We start from the raw sequence: 20,759 nt of genomic DNA, 5'->3' as shown, positions 1-20,759 counted from the left end.
CAATTGAGACAATATTGTTGCCCACGTGGATATGTTTAATGTCAAAGGCTGTCATTCCAAAGCTTATTGTACAAAATGTACAGCTTCTGTAAAAAAAAATAGCTTCTTTAGTGATATTTAATATGAGCTGTTGTTTACATGAACTACTGCAGTCTCGTATATAAAAACTTTAGGTAGATCAACTCGACTTAAGTAAAACTACCAATACCGCAGTGTTGAAATACTCTGTTTCAAGAAAATGTCATGCTTTCAAAATTAGTACATTTTGTAAAGTAACATCAACAAAAGTACTTAAAAAAACACGTAAAAGTATTGAAAATGTAATTAAAGTAAGTATGTATGCAAAATTGGCACATTGTTAGACAAATTAAGTATTATCATATCATTAGATTATAATCATTGAAGCATTCATGCGTACATCACTTTAATGTTGCAGCTGGTAAAGGTGGAGCTGATATTTATTTCTCTTTCTGTCTATATATATATATATATATATATATATATATATAGTATATATATATATATATATATATATTAGGGCTGTCAAAATTAACGCGTTAATTTTTCGTTAATCTTTTAATATTTAACTCGTTAAAAAAAATTAACAAAATTAACGCAGCTGTGTTTGTTTACTTCATGTGGCGGCTGAGAAACGTAATACGTCTCCATAACAGCAGGCGGCGCTACTCTGTATTGTTGCCCAAGTAAGGAAAACCGGCAGCTGATTGGACGAACGCGTCACATGGGTTTGTTTTCTCCGGATATTGAGAGCCTGACTGTCATGGCGGCCGTTCAGAATACGATCTCATATTGTACTAAAATAGTTCACTGAAACATGTTTCTGAAAACATTTTAAGCGAGAAATAGGCCGTGCAGTTGATGAATCTGTCTTCATTTCAGCTCAACAAAGGTCAGTTTAGAAGATTTTCGTCAGATTTTGAGACTAGTCACCTCATTCCGCTCGCCATTTCCGGGTGAGTCCCGACTCCCCTGCCGGCGACTGAACTCTCGGCTCGTTGGAGATGAACTGCGCCTCGCCTGTAAAGTAGACGAGAGCAGGCGACAGCAGCCGGGGACGGTGACAAAAATCTGCTCTCAAGTCAGACAGTTTCTAGCCGTTTCAGCAGCCTTCAGCAGGACTAAGCCAAATTGTTGCTGCTGTTGTTCTGAAAGATATTAAACATTCTGAACTTAGCAGAACCTTTCCTTGTTTGGTTTTTTCTTCATATTTGCAAAGTTAAATGATTTAGCATTTAAATATCCATTATTACAAGCTTCAGTCTCAATTTAAAAAAGCGATTAATCGCGATTAATTACAGCAAATTGTGCAATTAATTAGTTAATTTTTTTTAATCGATTGACAGCCCTAATATATATATATATATATATATATATATATATATATATATATATATATATATATATATATACACACACACACACACACACACACACACACACACACACACACACACACACGCTGGGTAGCTTTTCCTGCAGTAATCTAAGTGTTATCTTAACCTCTAATAATACATCATCATTTATTTGTTGATTATAATTTGGATTATGAAAATTAATCTAGTCCATATATTGCAGTAAAAAGTACAATATTTGCCACTGAATTGTAGAGGAGTAGAAGTATAAAGTAGCAGAACATGGATATACAAAAGTAAAGTACAAGTATCTCAAAATGGTACTTAAGTACAATACTTGAGCAAATGTACATGAGGTATTTTCCACCACTCATGTAGACTATGCTGGCTTGACCCATACTTGCTCCCTCGTCAGATGCTAGACATCAAGGAAGCCCATTCCTCAGAGAGTAGGAGTGGCTGTCCACCAAACCTGCCTTATCATTGACCTCAATGGACCGCCACCACTAGTCTTCAGGACAGACGTTTAACTGCCATACAAAACTCCATGGCTCACTGCCTATTCAATCACTCATGTGACAGTTAACGGCCCACAGTGGCTAATGATTTTCTGTCATGTTCAGGCCACGCTGCGGAACCGGGGGATTAAATATCGGCTGACGATGGACACATCAACTACTACAATGGCCCCCGTTCATCAGCCAAGCCTCACCCTCCCCGGTTACACCCCTGGAGGAAAGTGAAGTATGGGGCCACCTTGTGTCGCCCAAGGAGGGCCAGTTCGTTATCATCCCTCTGTCTGCAGGTAAGCTGTTAATACTGTATGGCTCATGGCCTTTGGGACATTTTGCTAAGTTCTCAAGAATTTTAATGTTGACTGGGTAAGATACTTTCTGTCAAGACCTCTTTTGGTTTGGAGAGGAAAGTTGGGAAAAACATATGTATCCGGTGGTGAAGTTCTGTATACTCACTCCATGTATACAGTATGTGAACCACTTTCAAAATGCGGAGCTTTGTGCACTATTCCTGCATTATTTCTTTCATTAGGAATAACCCCTTCCTACAATTTCCCTTCAAATTTCACAAGTAAAAATATTCTCAACTTTTTATATATTTATTTATTTTTTTGCTTATGTTGCACTTGTACCACCTTCTGCAGGGATGACAGTTGTCTGTGTGTACACAGGGATTTTGAAGTTTCAGGCCCCTAGCTCTCTTGCTTTGCAGGCCCAACTCGCTTCCTAGAAGCCCCTGTTCAGTCCTGGGTTGCGTCTGAACATGTATCATGTATTCATCCAGGCTCCTTCCATGGCTCCCCTCCTCTACACATCAACATTGTTTGCGGACGGGCATCTCTGGCCGGAGTTGTGTGAAAACTTGGGAGTATTTATTATTCAAAGGCCTTGTTCCCTATGCTGTTTTAGTAAGGGGGTGGGGGGGGGGGGGTGGAGCAAAGGTGTGTGTTTGGTAGAGGGAGATGCAGGGCTGACACAGTGTCACTGACAGGGAGATCTTCAACATCCCATAGTCGGCTTTCCCCCCCATTATTTGTTGCGGTCCAGGAAGGCACAGGCAAGATCACACAGGAATAGCTGTGTGTGTGTGTGTGTGTGTGTGTGTGTGTGTGTGTGTGTGTGTGTGTGTGTGTGATTGCTTGGCATTTGTACTGTGGTGCCTGTGTGTGGGATTGTGATGCACCTTATGTGTTTGAGCAGGCACACATTTGTTGAGCGTTACTTATGGGGTGGTTTGTGCGTGTGTATCTTTAGGTAAGTGAAGGGCCAAGTGATTGTGGGATGTTTTTATGCCGTGGATTGTGTGTGGTGAGGCTTTCACTCACTTGTCATAACGCGGTTTGTTATTACTGGCCTTGGCAGGTCAGTCTTGAGAAAGCAGAGTTTATTGAGCAAGACTGAAAGTTTATTCACAAAAAATCAATTCCATTGATCTCCTCAACTCATTTGTGGTTTACACCTAACTGTATTTACTCAAAACATTGCATTAAATCAATGAAATTAATCACTCTCTCATGTTGTCTCATCCACACACACACACACACACACACACACACACACACACACACACACACACACACACACACACACACACACACACACACAGACAAACTACACACTCTTTCCCATTGCAAACAGTCATAATGAACAGCACCAAATGTCTACAGCCTTCAGTCCTCTCTCTTTCCCACCAGGCAACCCAACTTTGCACACTTTACATACAATATTCATGCCATGTCTGAGAATGAGGCTTCACAGTCTGGTCATCTGAAAACACCCTGGCAATCACTGATTGTCTCTTGTCCTTATGAAAGAGAATAATTCTTTAACATGCGCCAAGACTGTTCAAAAACAGCCTTTTTTGATGAGTGACACTTCCCGTCCTCCGGATGCTTTTTATGTGTCAAACTCATTAATAAAGCAGCACCCCGGAGAGCGAGACAGGGGACACATGAAGTGTGTGTGTGGGTGTGTGTGTGTGGGTGTGTGTGTGTGTTTGGCTTTTGGTGTTTGAATTGTCAGGTGTGATTTTGGGACTCTGATCTTCACACAACAAGGTTCAATCACACTAGTTGTAGTGCTATTTATCGTTTTTCTTCTCTGACAATCTACCCGTTTTCTTTCTGAGCAAAGCGGTGGGCTTTTTTTCCTTTTTTTGTCAAACACTGAATATTAAAAGAGTAAGAAGTGGAATTCCCTGTAGTGAGGTGTGTTACCCACAAAAGAATGAGGGGAGAGTGAGAATTCGAAATTACTGTAGATGTGCTCTATTAGAAATATAATTCTGTTATATATATTTTTTTTCCCTGAAATGTCATCTGCGGCTCACTATATCCGTTAGCATCTTTTGTTCTGGATTTCTCTGTCAAATAGTCAAACTGTAGCTTGCACTGTGGCTCATTCTATCACAAATACAAAAGAACATCATTGCAAATTTGCTTATCAATGTGTTCTTTCAACATCTGCCTCGTTGCTTTGTTATAATTTTCAAGAATCAAATGTGCGTGGTTATATCAAAGCATTTAAATGGTAATCTTTGACTGCCTTTGTGTGTCCACATTGCTGATGTGTGCTGTGTTCGCGCGGTAGCTGTTCACTTGTGTTTAGGCTTCTCAGGCGTCTGTATTAAAGCTTAATGCACTTCCATTCTAATAAGACATGGAGGTTTTGATGAATGCAATGAGTGCATATTTTGAAGTTGAACAATACGCACAGCAGCATCTTATCTGTGTAATGCAAGTGTGTTTATAAAGCCTCAAGGTACAAGAATGTTTTCTAAGTGAGCTTCTCTCTGCAGAATGCATTTTAAGTGCCTAAGACATACAATGCGTACACACAAACGCACGCACACTAACGCAGACTCACACACACGCAGTCACCCACAGTAATTTAGAACTGTAGGCTTTTAATCAGCATATTAAATGTGTCAACTCACAAAGTAAAATGCTGTAAATGCTTTCAATATTCATGTTTTCATATTTGTCAACCCACATTTCATAACAAATTCATGAAAAAAGCCTCTCACACTGCATGCTGGGAGAGGGCTTTGTGCAGTGCATACATTTTTGAGAAGACGGCATCCATTTAGAGCTCATCATCTGAGATTTGCATCCCAAGCCTTTGAAGAAAAAAAAAAGATAAATATTTTGTATCATGCATTTTTTAAACACCACACCAATAAAACATAATTCCTAAGATCAGGCTTATGCTGGGAGTAATTTCTTGTTTTGTGGAAGAGCAACACTAATGGACTTTTATGTCACTTTGTTTAGTGAATAATTAACACTTATACAATATGTACAATCACAGAATTGTATAATTGATCATTGCAGTTGTTCTCCAAGCCTTCCTTGGCAGCAGCTTGCTGTGAATAAATAACCTGCTGCCTCAGCAGGAGATTGCATGCCGTACGCTGGCTCTGTTCAGCGAGTGCTTTTAGAGTGTCGACATGCACAGGAAGCATCTTACTTACCTTACTTCATCTGAGGCATGAGTTGAATATTAGCATTCAAGCTTTTCAGCATGTAATTCAACAAAAAGCCAAATACTTATTGTTCCCTTTGCCAGACTTAAGTAATGTTTTTAAAAATCTATAAAACATGGCCCTGGGCCTTGGCGGTGCCTCTGTTGTCCTCATAGAGTACATCCTGTTTTTTTTTTGTGAATTTGTTGTAAAATCGTTGTGCTCTGTATTACACTTTTGACAATTTTGAAATCGAATCAACAATTCTTGCAGTGATGATAAAAAAGAAAAATAGAAAGAATGCCAGCAAATGTGAGGCCCTAGAAGCCATAGAGATGAGTATGTGTACTTGCAAAATATTTGTTGTTCTAGTCAATGGTCTAGCTTGTCGGAGCTTGAAGGTCAGACATTGCTTAGAAAAAGGGTTATATTGTATATAGAGATTGTATTTGACCAAGGCATCGTTTTCACAGGTGTAAAGACATTTAGAAGTCTCCGCTTTGGATTTTTGGCCATTTTACACGGTTTCTTTACCTAATTAGTTACTTTAGATGAATGCAGTCTTTGCTCTGTCACTCTGTAGCTTAAAACAACTACACGGAACTTTCATTTTGTTTTGATTTTTTGCGGCCCCTGTGGACAGAAGCGGTAGTGTTTCCATGTGTGCCACCGCTTCATGTCGTACAGATCTTGATCTTGATCTTGATTATTTTTAATGCTGTTTTTCTTTTTCAAACAGCAGCAGGATGCATAGCGATGAGGTAATGTATCTACTTCTGGCTCGGTAAGATTAATAACTGTAACATGACGATGGTGAAAAAAAGTCCACCAATTTAAATTCATATATTAACGTAAAAACCACGTCTCGCAAAGTATTTCATGAATAAAAAGAGGGCCAATTCAAGATCGGTTTTGAATCCTTTTCAAATCCTGTAATTCTTTCCTTCTGTTGAATTACAGACCAAAGTTGACTTGTGTTTTCGCACACGCTCTTTCACTTTTTAGCTTTTTTTTTTATTTATTTGGTTCTTCAGTGAATTCTTTTCTTTTTCTCTTTGCTTATCCTGCCCCAGTATCAACCATAACCACAACATACTTTGTATAACGTCAAAAATACAATTTTCTGAAGAAAATTCTCCTCCTGCTTCCTTTCAACTACTACTCGCTGCGAAACTCCTTGTAGCTGCTTTAATAAATGATCTTTTAATGGAATGCAAACAGTGGCAGCCATAACCTCCATGAATGCTATCACTAAGGGATAATAAACAATTTAAGGAGAAATCTATACATTTATTAGAGTGGTGATGAACAGATCAGACGTTGCGACAGCCATAGCACTGTAATTTCTAACAAAGTCATTAGTTTCTGTTTTATCATAGAGTTTAAACGTGTGGAACTCAGCTAGCAGTGTTGGCATATGGTCAGCCGCTCTAACTGAAGTTGACCTCTCTACATAACTTTCTCACCCCTCTCTCACTCTTTTTCCGTCTATGACTGCGCCCACCTGCGTCTCGTTCCCCAACATTCCCCAGGTTTTTATTGGGAAAAGGGTTCACGGTGAGCCCATAACCCAACATTTGGAAGTGCAACCTCTATCCCAATAAAAACACATTCACAAGCATGTCTTATGAGCACATGGCCCACAATGTAGAAACCAGTCTTCGTATGACCTAAAGTAAGCTCACACCCACATTTGTGGAAGTCATGGGGTTCAGGAAAGAGGAGCAAAGCAGGTGTTTGTTTTTTTTTTTTTTTTTTTTTTTCTAAGGGGTCTAATAGTGTGTCTGTATAACCCACTACATGCAGGAGTCTCCAGCATGGCTCTATGGCAACGCATCAGAGATCTTCCAAACCCAAAGGGTATTTACATTATCAATTAATAGAATATTTAAGCGTCTGCATGAACATGAGTCCACATGGAATAGCCATGAACACCTCACAGCATGGAACCACAATTAATTGCATTTTGAGAGGAAGCAAGAGAGTCCTCTGCTTGGAAACGAACTATGCCCTTCACATCCTATTATTACAAACACAGTCAGATCACATCTGCTTGAAATGACATTTGAAATCCTATTGGAAAAACATTCTGTTTAGGTGAGATTGGTTGGGATGACTAATAGACTAGAAACCCCTTTTTTTTAAAACAAAAAGAACACACACAGCATCTTCTGCAAAACACATCACATACTCACTGAACACTGATCTCTTGATCGCTGAACAATACCTCGAATAACTTGTATATGTGCGTTTTCTCTCCTCTACTCTGTCAGACTGACAGTTAGCTGTGCTTCTGTGAACACTGCAGTCACCCCAGCAATACTGTGGGCCACATAATACTGCTGTTCTCTCCATTTCATCGTGCATTCATCTGTGAAGTGGATAGAGTTGCCATTAGGAAGAGACAATGCAGTTGCAGGAATGCATATCCCTTTTCCTTGATAAGAGGGAGACAAATAGGAGGGATTGTGTTTGTTGGGAGCCATCCTCGCCTGGCGTAGGGAGACTCTGAGGTTCTATTTCTTCTGCGCAGTTAACCTTTTTCATTAAACCACATTGCATAATTATGGCGAGAGTCAGCGGCTTCCTCCATTGTTGTTTAATTAGCCAGCTAATGTTGTTACTCGGTGCTGCAAACCCTTCATTTGTCTTGCTTAAGGAGCCCCTCTCTTCCCATTACCATAGGGAAATTGAGTTTATTTATTGTTAGAGGAGAATATGCGGCAGTTATGTACGTAAGGCTATTAAATCTTAATAAGATCCAATTTCTGCTGTTACAATGTGTTGATGGCTCGCAACGATGTTATCTTCATTCCAGTTCCTCAGAGTGTTATACAGTAAAGGGGGCCACAGCATGCAAAAATGTGTGTTTGTTTTTAAATAGGTCTGTCAGACATGAGCTAGAAAGTCCCGTAAGCCTCCTGTGGCATTTCACATGTGACTTCAGTTGGTGTTGTGAAGGCTGAACAGCAGCAGGGATAGGCAGAGATAGTGGACCATACGTGAAGTTGCAGACAATTATTGATCCTGGCAATATTCTCCAGCACTTAACCTTTACACTAGCCGAACGGGATATGAAGTCCCTTATTGAATGTGTACTTTTATGTTCTTCTCTGGTGACAAGCCTAATCAATAGTGCCCCTCCTCACTCTCATTAGGGCCAAAAGCTTCCAAGACTATCTTTAGCCTGGAAGTCAACCTGTGCCTGGATGGCTACAAGACTACTTGGTGGTCTAATTCAGCAGTGCACTGCAGTCGAAGTTCTTTGCAAAAGTAATCCGATATGGTCAGATTGTTGTTGGTCAGGGTATATGAGGATACGTTTTGTAATTGTCTAAAGTGTCTTTGAACCCTGGAGGCACCTTCTTTTTTTTATTGCTCATGTAGTAAGGAAGCTACTAAAAAAACTTGGGACTTTTTTACTCTCCTAATCTTTTTTTTCCACTCTTATGTAGGCAAGATCTTTCCAGATAAGCACTATTAATCATTCCCCTGCATCTGTTCATTCTTATATACTTTAACCTGAAAGTCTCTGCACTCGGAAAATAACGCTTCTCCTCGCAATTGCCTGACACATTATCTCATTAAAATGTACAAAGAAAACTCCTTCTCTTTATCTCTGATAATCTAATTAGCATCAGCCAGATGGTTTAATAAGGGATATCGGCGCCGTTTAGCCTCCCAAACGGCCCGCTGGAGGAGAACAGTGGAGGAGGCTCCTCTCCACTCTCCTCTTCACTCTGAATAGCTCTCCAGGGTTCACATTATTGCTTCCTCTGCCTGAGGCGAACCACTCCAACTCAGGAGTTTGGGGAGGATGAATGCATCCAGGAGAGAGACATGCTCAAAGTGAATCAAATAGGTAGAGATGTTGGATACTGCGGGGAATGTTTTAAACCAAATAATGCCAGATAACTGACTTCACCTTTAGTTCCCCCAAGGAGGGAAAAACATTTCAGATTAGGCTTTAAATCTTTTGGAGATATATCAGTCTGTTCAGTGTGTGTTTTAAGTGTTGCCTAGGTAACATTGTACCAGTTCTAAGATGGCCTGTGCTTAGATTATGTGAATTTTATATCATAAAAGTACAAAAGACTTGCATAGTTAAGCAGTTTCGGCTAAGTTCTCTGTCTACCATCCTGTAATGCTGGGAGCTGTGTGGTCCTGTAACTTCAAGCTGTTAGGCCTGACAAGGCACCAGTTCAAATAAAGTCAGGCTATCATATCATTAAGGAGGAAAAAGTTCTATGTCCAGATTACATTAAAGGAGTCTTAGCCGTCTGGTTTCTCCAGTTCTGACACTTCTCCCTCCGTAATGAGCGGAGGCTTCCGCAGCCGAGACATGAATGCTCAAGTGAAGTCCGGTGGACAAGACATCCTCAGCCAGGCCCGGCATTGGCAATCTCGGCAAATACATCGAGCAGAAAGAGGCTTGCCAGCAAGCAAAGCAGCCAGACAGTGGAGCCAGTCGCTACAGCCCTCAGAGCCAGCAGTGAGAGAGACATGCTCAATTAACTCTCCAACTTCAGCAGGGCTTTTCCTGCTGGCCAGTGGAGAGGAACAATAATGACTGGATTTAGAATAAAAAGATGTGCACATCTACAAAGAAGGGGGAGTGAGTGTGGGAGAAGATGAGATAAGGGGCTCCCATTTAGATTGACGGTTGGAAATTGTGGAAGGTCAGCGCGGTCTGCGAAGCGTCACCCAGGCAACTGCTGTGGCAAAAAAAAAAAAAAAAAAACACAGTCCAGCCAAGCCTGATCAGGGTGTGATGCTTCGCTGCTTAGCTCTTTTCGTTTCTCTCCTCTCCTGCTTTACTTTTTCCCTCTATTTCTTGTTGAGGCCTCACAAATGGGGCCTCCAACATATGTCACGGGACAATAGTAGAAACCTCTTGGTGAGGAGAAAATAATGGGATTTCTTTTTGCCCATAGCATATCATGAGAGTCAGTAAGTCACTGTATCGTTTTCTTTTTTCTTATTTTTTTTTAGATCTCACGTGGAACAAAGTTGCATGTGTAACTTTGAGGTGGTCTTGTCGGATGTTGGGGACCCTGAGAAAAAGTAAAGTCTGGCCCTGCTGACAGTGATGATCTTGGATCTAGAAGCGATTTTGATTTCTATCCCTTTCTTATGCCACAGACAAGTGCACCAGGTAATCAGGGAATGCTAATGAAGTGGTTTATTGAGTTAACCAGGTTTCCAAACTCCAAAGGCACTGCTTAACAAAAGGAAAATGGATTATTTCTCCATCAACAACATTTAGAGGATCATTAGGAGGAGTTCTGCACAAGTGGCCTTAGGTAAGAGATTTTAACAAGCGCCTGCACCTCCGCCTAATCTGCGTCGTCGCTGGCATATGCAGACCGCCACGTGCTAATTGCGCTCAGCTGCCATTGAAACAATATCTAGGCTAATTGTCAGCTGGATTAATTAGGCATGTGTGCGGCTGTGCATCCCAAACAAGGACCCACATAAATAACACCAGGTAGAGCCCCACAGATGGGGAACAGTCAAGCCTCCTGCATTAGTTCGTCACAAAAGAACACAAACAAATGGCTGTTTACTTAAAATGCTGTCTTTTTAAATGCACGTCTATAAATTAAATCCCACTGTTATATAGATGCTGTAGATGCAACCACAGACATTATTGTCTTATGCAGTAGAACTTATTACTATATTTGACTCTATTTTTTCAGCAGCAGTGCCGCAGTGTTTACATACAGTGTTCGACAGTTTAAAGGAATTTGTAGAGTCAAATCCCTCCTCACACCATAACAGTAATTACATCCCTTAGCGATCGACACAGCCTTTCAGTCTTTTTGCACTTCAGCCACTTTTTTAAACTGTTTTACAATCAATTAGACCCCACAGCCCCGTCTTCACCGCTACACTCTGTGCTGATCAGTAGCTTCAAGATTCATAATATTCACGTATACAACACATTTCACAATTTTACAATGTGTGTGTGTGTGCGTGCGTGTGTGTGTGCGTCTGCATTCACTCGTGCTTGCGTATTGAACTTCGCCAGGTGCTGAGCACAGATCACACAGAGAGGTCTTATTAAACTTTGTGCAGACCTCACTCCCAAACTTTGACACACAGAGCGCTTTGAGTTTGCATTAGGAATATTAATGCTCATATTAATTTTGTGTTGACCTTTTGCCATCCACTTGCTGCGTACTGCAGTCCAAACAGACAGAAGCTGTTTTTAATTCCCTTGTCTGGGGGAGAGAAACACATACACTTGCATGCACACATTAATGGGGAAATCTCAAACTCTAAGCAGCCTCCTTTCGCAGCACATTATGAAAAACACAAGTCAGAAGTACGTAATAGAACTGTGTCACTAATGTCGATCATTAAGACTGACGTAAGTTGTCACTGCAGTACTCCTTTACTTGTTCTCACTTCATCTAGCATGTGGTATAAGTGCATTTACCTCCATGTTTGTATTCATATTCAAATGTTGATGGAGAAAAGAAAAATGTATATTGTACTTTGCCTTAAGTTTTGCATCTATTAAGCTGTAATTGTTCCTACCTCAGCATGTAGACACATTGTACTGGCTTTAGAAATGACAAAGCTGCTACTGTTACGAAAGTTAACAGAAAATGAGTCAGATATGTTAAAGAACACTTTACAAAGCAGGTGGTAGGAGCGTTAAGACTTTGAACAAAGCAAATTACTTAGGCTGAAAAACCAGCAACAGACACATCGAAGTGAGCGGCCCCTCGACACTATTCCACTCAGAATCTAACTAAAACGCTCCCGGACACAATTTGCAATTGTTTACGGCTAATTTAAGGCTGTTTTTCAACACATGTAAACACACCAGGCGAGAAAGCTGTGGTATGCCGCGGCAAGAAGCTTTTTTATTTTTTTTTTTCCTGTGAGTTTGCTTACCTCCAGGACACGGAGGGTTTGGGGCCATAACAAGAAATAGGCAATGTGACAGGGACAAAGGAAATGTATTAGTCAGCCATGTTGTGTGTTTCTGGGAATCCACTCTGTGTGGAGTTCACTCAGGAGAAATTACATTTCTGCTTTGATTTAATTAAAGCTAAATATTGGGCAATCGTCAGGCACTTGGCAGGGTATGCTTGACACTGTAATTATCTCCTGAGGTGCTTTTGTCTTAAAGGCTGCATTCATGCGTGAAACCAATTCCAACGTTGACTCGTCAAGGGCTGCACATTTTTTTTGTTTCTGTAAAAAAAAAAAAAAAAACCAGACACTGTTTGCTTACTGTTCCTCCAAGCCGTCTATAACCTGTCAAACGGGCGGAGGCGGACCTCTGGTGACTTTCAGAGTGAGACGAGGAGCTGTTAAAAACAAACACATCAGCTGCCCGTTAGTTTGATGCAGGGGAGGAAAATGCGTTTTTGCCTTAAGTCCAATTTCTTTGCTTTTTGAAGAAGGCACATTTGTCATACAAAGCTTGTCCTAATGCAGGGGGAAAATAACTACAGTCATGGATTAATGGGTCTTTACCTTCTGTAGCAGCCTTTTGAATAAAACATTCCCATGATGGTATACAGGTCTGTGACAAGGTGTATGATTTAGAAAGAAATACAGTGCTGTATGTAAAGTATGCATTCACAGTGATTCCTTCCCTCCACTCTTTCTTTTATTTACTGTATATATCAACCATCTCTCTCTATTCTTTCTGTTCACTATGCTCTCTCTTTCACTCTTGGTTTTCTCTTGAATTATTCACCGGTGTCATTATGTTGACCTGTTCCTTGTCAGGTGTGTGTGTGTGTGTGTGTGTGTGTGTGTGTGTGTGTGTGTGTGTGTGTGTGTGTGTGTGTGTGTGTGTGTGTGTGTGTGTGTGTGTGTGTGTGTGTGTGTGTACACATCAGCACTGCAGCTGTGTGGGTGCGTCTGTGTCAAGGCCAAGCAACGCTCTCCTCATCCAGTCCTCGGCTGTAATTTGTGTCACTGACTTGAGTTTGATGGGTGAGCAGCTCCGCACAACACTGTGTCACAGGGGCGGAGTGGCGGCGTGTGTGTGTGTGTGTAAAGGTGAATGCACTTGCTGTGTGTGTGTGTGTGTGTGTGTGTGTGTGTGTGTTTTTTCATGGCACCTCTGCATGTCTTTGTCTGTCTCCATCCTGAGAAGTGGCCGTGTGTGTGTGTGTGTGTGTGTGTGCGCGTGCGTGTGTGCGCGTGTGCGTGCGTGCATGAACAGCGGTGCAGCTCTTTCCCTCCGTTGCCTGCATCGGCACAGTGTCACAGTGAGGAGCCCGGAGGAGACAGCCGAGGCCGCGGCTGTGAGGCGCTCACAGCTGCCACTTGTCACATTAGTCAGCTCAAATTTGGAGGAAATCAATTCGGAACCTTAATTCGCTCGACGACTCCCACGCACAGTGCAGCCGAAGAGCCCCGGCCATCGGTGGGCTCTCCTCACCGTGCCCCCCTGACTGAATCGACTCCCAGGGGACACAAGTCATCAATCTTAAATCACCTCCTCCAAACTAATGGCAGTCACTACCCGGCCAGTCCTGCTAAATTGAATTATTACTGGATTGACAAAAAACTGCTGAGAATATTTTTGAAGGAAGGAAGGGAAGGCTGAGTGTGTCTTAATGACAGGAAGTACAGGGGAAGTGGTCGGAATGAGTCATGAAGGGGGGGGATAGAAGTTGTACTCGCGCACACGCATGCACACACAGACACCGCATGCCTGTGCAAACATTCACATGCGTGTTCAAAATTGCACTTAAACACACTCACTTTTACCCTTTTTCTCTCGCACACACATGCACTACTTGCACACACTTTTCACCGGGTACGTGCTGTATGCTAATGCTCATCATCAGTCAGGGCAGATTAATGCCCCAGCTCTCAGTAAGGCAGGCTAGGCAGATACAGGTACTGCATACGTGCGTAGACCACCTACCCATTCAGACACAATGCATGCAGACAGGATTCTGAATGTGGGGCTGCAGAGGTGCCTCTCCAGCTCAGGAGCCTTTAAGAAATAGTTTGAGGTCCATGAACAGCAAGGCAGGTTCTGTCCCACAATTAAGAGAGCCCAATTCAAAATCACCATGATGTATGATCTATTAACCACATGCTGTCAAAGTGGCAAAACTTATTTGAATGTCAACAAATTAAGCGTTTAACTTTGTGTTACATTCTAATAGCAGGTGCTGCAGTTCATACTCCTTTATTTGAGAAGCAAATGAGCAAAAATGTATGTTTTTAAACACAAACGCATATCACAGATGCACTTATTGCTGTTAATGTTTTGTTTTTTTTTTGCACTATGGATGCTATTTTATATATTGTTTTTTCAGATAGCCGACCCTAGTTAATTAACCGATAATTAACCGTGAACTGTCAAGCAGGGAACTGTCCTGGTTCACCTGTCTGGGAGGCTGGGACATGTGCGCTTTCAGCGTCCCCGGACAGATGCGGACTTGTACCGGTCGCGCAGCCACTATGATGCGTGCATTGTCGTGGACACGTGCAGCCACTTCCCCACTGTCCGCGGACACGGAACGTTATGTCTCCACCCCGTCAATTAGTTTAGTTGCGAGGTTGTCAGCTGTGTGTGTGCCTGTCATACTCGGCGTGTAGGACTGCTGATTTAACCCGCCGGTCCTCATTGATATATTGTGGCATGCGTCACATAGCTGGCCGTTTGGAGTGCCGATCAGCAGTCAGTCGTGAGAGCCATGAACTTTGCATAAAAAGAGCTTACAAGTTTGCACTATATAATAGATTGTATAGCCTTTTTTTTCTTTTACCATGCAACAAACTTTAAAAAAAAATGATTGTCAATGAATAATTGAAATGATTATTGAATATTAATCGATCAAAATTCTTTTTGTCGGTTTATGTTAAATGGTTTATTGTTAACATCACTATTTTGCACCATTATTGCCCTGAAGCATCTGTAAATCAGCTGTAAATATGCACCATCGTGCCTACTGTGGACAGAAATACAGCGCACGGCTGTCTTCCAGATGTATGTGAAAGACTTTAAAGGAGGTTGATGTAAGTCGTTAACCTCCTACGGGGGAACCTCCCTGCTGTACCTCGACAAAGAAGCAGAGATCATAACATGTATGCATTGCTTTACATTCAGTGCCGCTGTCTGTCAAGAGTTTCCAGCTGTAAACACGTTGACTGTGTCAGCGGAGTTGCTTGTTGAGACATATTTACCGGTCGTCGCTATCACCAATTCCACCGCGCACTCAGAGTTACGACTGCCTTGTGAAGCACATGAAAGTGATGGATGAAAGTTTTCCTCTCCCAGGGCGCAGGGCTGAATTAAATTGAAAGCTACTGTTTATTCCCCCTGTGTCTCGTCGCAGAATCAGGTTTGTTTGCAATTGATTTAAGCCGGGGGGGTCTTTTGCGGAGGAAAGGCTAAGGTTTTACCTCTTGATGGAAAAGATGATTGAATTTGTTTTGTCTCGCGTGCCTCTCCGCTTGCTCTCTTCCTATCCTTTGCCTGTGTCAGTAAATCAGATCATCTCTCTCCCCTGTCAACACACGCTCCTTGTTGAGCAGTCAAAGTTAATTTGCAAACGTTCTCTTTGATTTATTCTCCTTTCCCTCTTCGTCGGTTTCTGCCTCTTCTTCTTTCCCGTTTTTTTCTTTTTTCCTTTTTGCCCACCGCTTTTCAGAAGTCCTCACAGACCATTTGCCTTATCGCTGAGAGTTCTTCTTCCTCACTCAAAAAGAAAGGACTTTTCTTACAGCCTCAGTTGGCAAAGCCGAGGTGCACATGCTGCACGCAAGCTTTGATGAGATGATGAATCTTGTCTCAAGCAGGTGATGTTTGACACTATCACGGAGCAATCCCCAGCCACACCTAGCCGTGATAGGGTTCGGTCCCTGGTTAAGGGGAGCTTGTCAACCGGATTTCCTTTGTAGAACAGCCGGCTGGAGTCTGAGGGGCTTCCTGTGGGGAAATGGCTACACAGTCATTATTCATCATCCAAGGCTTTGCCCGGGCCCGTCGGGCACTCTCCCTCGGCAGCAGTCCATCTCTACAGCCATTCATCATAGGCCTGAATGCAGCTGAGAGGGAGAAGGGAGCGAGGCACGTAGGCCCTCTGCTACCAAGGCCCTAATGAAGGCCCTCGCTCTGCTCTCATACAAACACCTCAGCGATATTAAGCTGGGTCAATTATGTGTCGCTCCCAGCCTGCCATCAAGGTGCAGGCCCTGCATTTGAGGACGAAGTGTTTTAAGTCCAACTCACTGAAGAATAGGATAAGCATTAGACAGAACTTAAAAAACTGCTGCTTTAAATAAATTCCTCCAGTGCTTTTCAAAGTCAGCCCTGAACTTTTCTGTTGCATTTAGCTGTCGGTTGCATCCGGTTACATCTAAAGATTAGGTAGATTGGTGTCAAATTGTGCTGTATTTCCCTAATCGCTGCACCACATGCCAGCGTACGAACTTTGCTCTTACAGTACAGCGTCGTAGGTTTGATTAGTTCAATTTAGGTGCACAGCATATGCACTCAAAGTAGTATCTAAAACATGGATGCTAAGTTTTATTAAACATAATGAGCCATGTGGTCAGCAGATTTATTCTAAGGATAGTCATTATGGGGTAGACTGTGAAGATGACTTGAATATTTTAACTCGAGGAGGTGCATATTAGCTGCACAACATTATCTCAGATTGTTACCGAAGCATCAAGGCCTTCTTTGCGGTAATTACACAGTACCAAGCACAGCAATCGTAGCATGTTATTTGTATGGAAATGTATAGTCTTTAGTGTTCCCTAGCCTTAGCTCAGCTGTGGTACCACTGAGCACAGTTAGAGCTACAAGCGCAGCCGCAGGTGCGTGTAGAGTAACGTGTGATTATGCATCTCCTTCAGGCTAATCTGATGAAATGATCCCGTTTTTGGGGAGGCATATGTCCCGTTCTGTTCACAGTCTGGGGAATCTCAGGTGGTCGCGAGCACTTTGTTAGTCGCTCTTTACATTTGTGTGTAAATCTCAACATTTGGTGGTCCACAGGAGACTTGTCAATACTCTGAGCCGTATAGGCTGTGGCAGCCTCACTTCAGGGAAAACATGTGCCTTGAAGTAATGTCTTTCCTCATCTTCAATGTCAGCCCTGGGGCTCCAAGACAACATATGTTCCCTGCATGTCCCCAAGATATGGCAGCCAGCGTGCACTCTACGCTAGCGAGTGCCACAAACGCATCATCACACGTCTACTGTCTTCCTCACAGCTTCACTTCCCTCTCCCTCTCTCTCTCTCTCTCTCCCCCTCTCTTAACTCCACCACTGAAACAGATGGCCCGCAAATTACAATGGCAGTTGTTCCTTAAAAGTACGCTGACAAACTCACAGCACCCCCCTCCCGTCACTGAAATGACAAAATCATTAATTGGCATTGCGTAAGGGCTGGCTGCTTTAGCAGTGTCTCGCACAGCATGAGCGCCTGTCTAAAACTCACAGATGTAAAAGATTAATCTTTTTGCCTTCAGGTAGGTGAGCTGAAAATCAGTGGGTGAAAAAAAAAAAAAAAAAAAAAAAAAAAAAGCACTCCTAGCTGTTTGGTTAGTGGGGAGAACAGAGAAGAGGGCACATCCGCGTTACTGTAGGATGTATTCAATATTGTCCTTGAACAGACCCCATGTGGCAATTGCACTGTTTTTGTATAGCAGAACAAGGAAGTGACTGAAATATTAAACGTTATCGATAATTTACATCTTTAATGAAAGAGATTAAGGAAGTTTTTAGTCTGTAAATGGTTATTTTAGAGGAAAGTGTGTGTGTGTGTGTGTGTGCGTGTGCGCGCGCGTGCGTGCGTGCGTGCGCAGGGCATGCCCTCTCCCACATAGATATGATGTAGTATATTACAACCAAGAGTAAAGGTATAAATATTAACAACTGCTCATTGCTCTTTTACTGGTGTATTAAGATGAGTGTGTTTTGACACCAGTAGAATTACTGCATAATGGTTGCTCTGAGTAAAAAAGATTTGTGCTAACATGACATCTGTAGTAAAATGTGAATAATTAACAATAATTAACTTAAAATGAAGACCAGGCTCGATAGAAGACACCGAAGTAGTTGTATTCCAGAGGGAATCTACTTTCACACTACGGAGACAATTCAGACGTCCGTCTTCTTTATCATAACTCTCTGATCTGCCATTACCCGCCAAGCCACACCACCTCCTCCACCCCAAATTAATAAAGCTGTGTGTTAGATATTAGCAAGGCAATAAAAGGATGAATATTTGATAACGGAGATTCAGACACTGTTATTACTAGGCCATTACATCAGCGCTGTGAGCTCAGACCAAAGATAGGTGCCACTTCCTCATGTCAGCAAAAAACGCGCTCTGACAATATTGGATTTTTGTTCAAACTTGCAGATTTCTGCTTTGTGTAAAGAAGCAAAGGACGCATGTTAGGAGCACATGCAGATGGGCACGGATGATGGGACCATTTAAACCGTTACCTTGACAGTACTTTTCTCTTTTAGCCATCTGTCTGTCCATCTTTGTTTGTCGCTCTCCAAATTCCTCATCCCTCCTTTTCTCTCACTATCTTAAAATTTTCTTTTCCTCTTTTTGTTTTTTTGTGTTTTTATTTCCATTAATCTTTCTTCGAGGGCCTTCTATAATCCATCTCCCCAGCCGAGAGGTATTCCCCGAGGGTAAATTACTCAGGAGGCCTGCCTGGCCCCGCACTGCATCAGATTGACCCTCAGCTTGTTTGCCATTTTGTATACTGCACTGTTTATTTAACAAGGAGCAGAGTGAGTGTGATTTCCAGGGACGGGTCCCTGTGATAGTAACTTTGACACCCTGCCTGAGTAATGACCCTCATTATGGAGCCTCTGACAGCTCCCTGAAAGGCCTGATTTATGAATATGCTGGGACCGCAGCCCCACAAGCCTCTGAGCATGGTCTCCCCTCCCTCTGTCAGCACCCACAGACTATACATACATGTGCGTGGGCGTTCGCACAAATATAGTGTCTACACTTGCACCAGGAGGTAAATGGCATATGTATATGCATTGCATTTTTGGTTTCAGAATTGCCATAACTGGAAACCTTACCACCGCTCCTTATGCCTCACTTTCTATTTCCCTTTATAAAAAAAACAGCAGAAAAATGTGCAAGCTCTCCCAGGTGGTCTGTTGAAAGTTGGATTCAGGATTTTATAGCAAAAATAAATTCCTCAAAAGTTGATTTCATTCCCTGATTTGGTTTTTGGTATGCAAACGTAGCAACGTCCTACAGAGAGAGGCCTGTGCCGCAACTTCCAACTTTCGATTTATTTCATTTTATCTCATCGTATTGGTCAGTACTTCATGAAACTTTCACACATCTCACTCCTCAAGGATTAACCCTATACATATTAACCCTTCTTAAATATCGCACATATCAAAGGGCTGCATAAATAAGTTATGAGGTATATATCTCTTCTTCTTTTTTTTGCCCCAGCAGAATCAATTAAGCGGGCAGAGGAGGAAAAGAGGGTCTTTGGGAGGCTCTAGGCTTGGCCAGGCCTCGGAAAGACCAGGCCTACTGGAAGGGAATCAGAGGGAGTCAGGAAGTGAGAGAAGGTTACACAAATATGTAGGTAGACAACCGAAGAGAAAGGAAAGGAGTTAAGAGGAGGGAAGAGGGAGGGAGGAAGAGGGAGGAGGGCTATCCAAAGAGAGGAGAGAAGAGGTGGGATATCCACTGGATATGCATAAACAGGAGGTGAACAGGCAGGCGGGCACAAGAGCGAACAGCAGCAGCAGATAAAGCTATACAGGCTTGTCAGAATCAAGCAGCTAGGCCAGTGATTTATGAGGATCCCCAGTCAAGACTTCCCTCCAAATCCTCCATCCAGCAGCCTTTTGTTCGCAGCAACACACACACACACACACACCGGTTTGACCAAACCACTCAGACATGCACATGTACCTGCTCATGCACTTACATGCACAAAGCACTAGAGCCGGACTGATACTGGATTTGTTTTAAACTGATATTGATGTTTGAGAGTTAAAATAATCTGATAACAATATACCGAGCAGTTCTTCTTCCCTTAAATCTGGTTGTTAAAAATTGTGACGAAGATATGTACTGATTGGGACATTTTCCAGTTAAGAAATAAACTTGTCAGTACTCTCTGGTTGACAAACTATGCCAATGCAACACTTTGTAACTTACATAGTATGTCTTTAGCATTTCTGTACTTCAAATGCATGCATCTTTAGGATTAGTTACGATAATCAGTCTATCAATTATGTTTTGATTTTGATTTGGTTATTCAATTAATGTGGTTATAAACTTTTTCAGATTGCTTGTTTGTCCAAACACAAGTCCAAAACTCAGATCAGTTTTCAGTGATATGAAACTGTATACTATATCCCAGCACAAGAATGGGACACATACAGTTTATTTAGAGCTCCTT

The 20,759-nt window shown here is 42.2% G+C and overlaps 1 long non-coding RNA gene across 1 annotated transcript in view; it reads left to right on the top strand.

The window, feature by feature from the left end:
- Positions 1-20,759, top strand: part of LOC114549910 (uncharacterized) — a 190,935-nt gene that overhangs the window by 16,684 nt on the left and 153,492 nt on the right. Inside the window, exon 2 of the long non-coding RNA XR_003691616.1 lies at positions 1,997-2,178. This is a non-coding gene — a long non-coding RNA (uncharacterized LOC114549910). The remainder of the gene's footprint in view (positions 1-1,996; positions 2,179-20,759) is intronic.

Source organism: Perca flavescens, chromosome 23 (genome assembly GCF_004354835.1).
Source record: "Perca flavescens isolate YP-PL-M2 chromosome 23, PFLA_1.0, whole genome shotgun sequence".
NCBI classification, from domain to species: Eukaryota; Metazoa; Chordata; class Actinopteri; order Perciformes; family Percidae; genus Perca; species Perca flavescens.
Note: the sequence above shows the minus strand (reverse complement) of the source record. Positions and strands in the feature narration are given on the sequence as shown.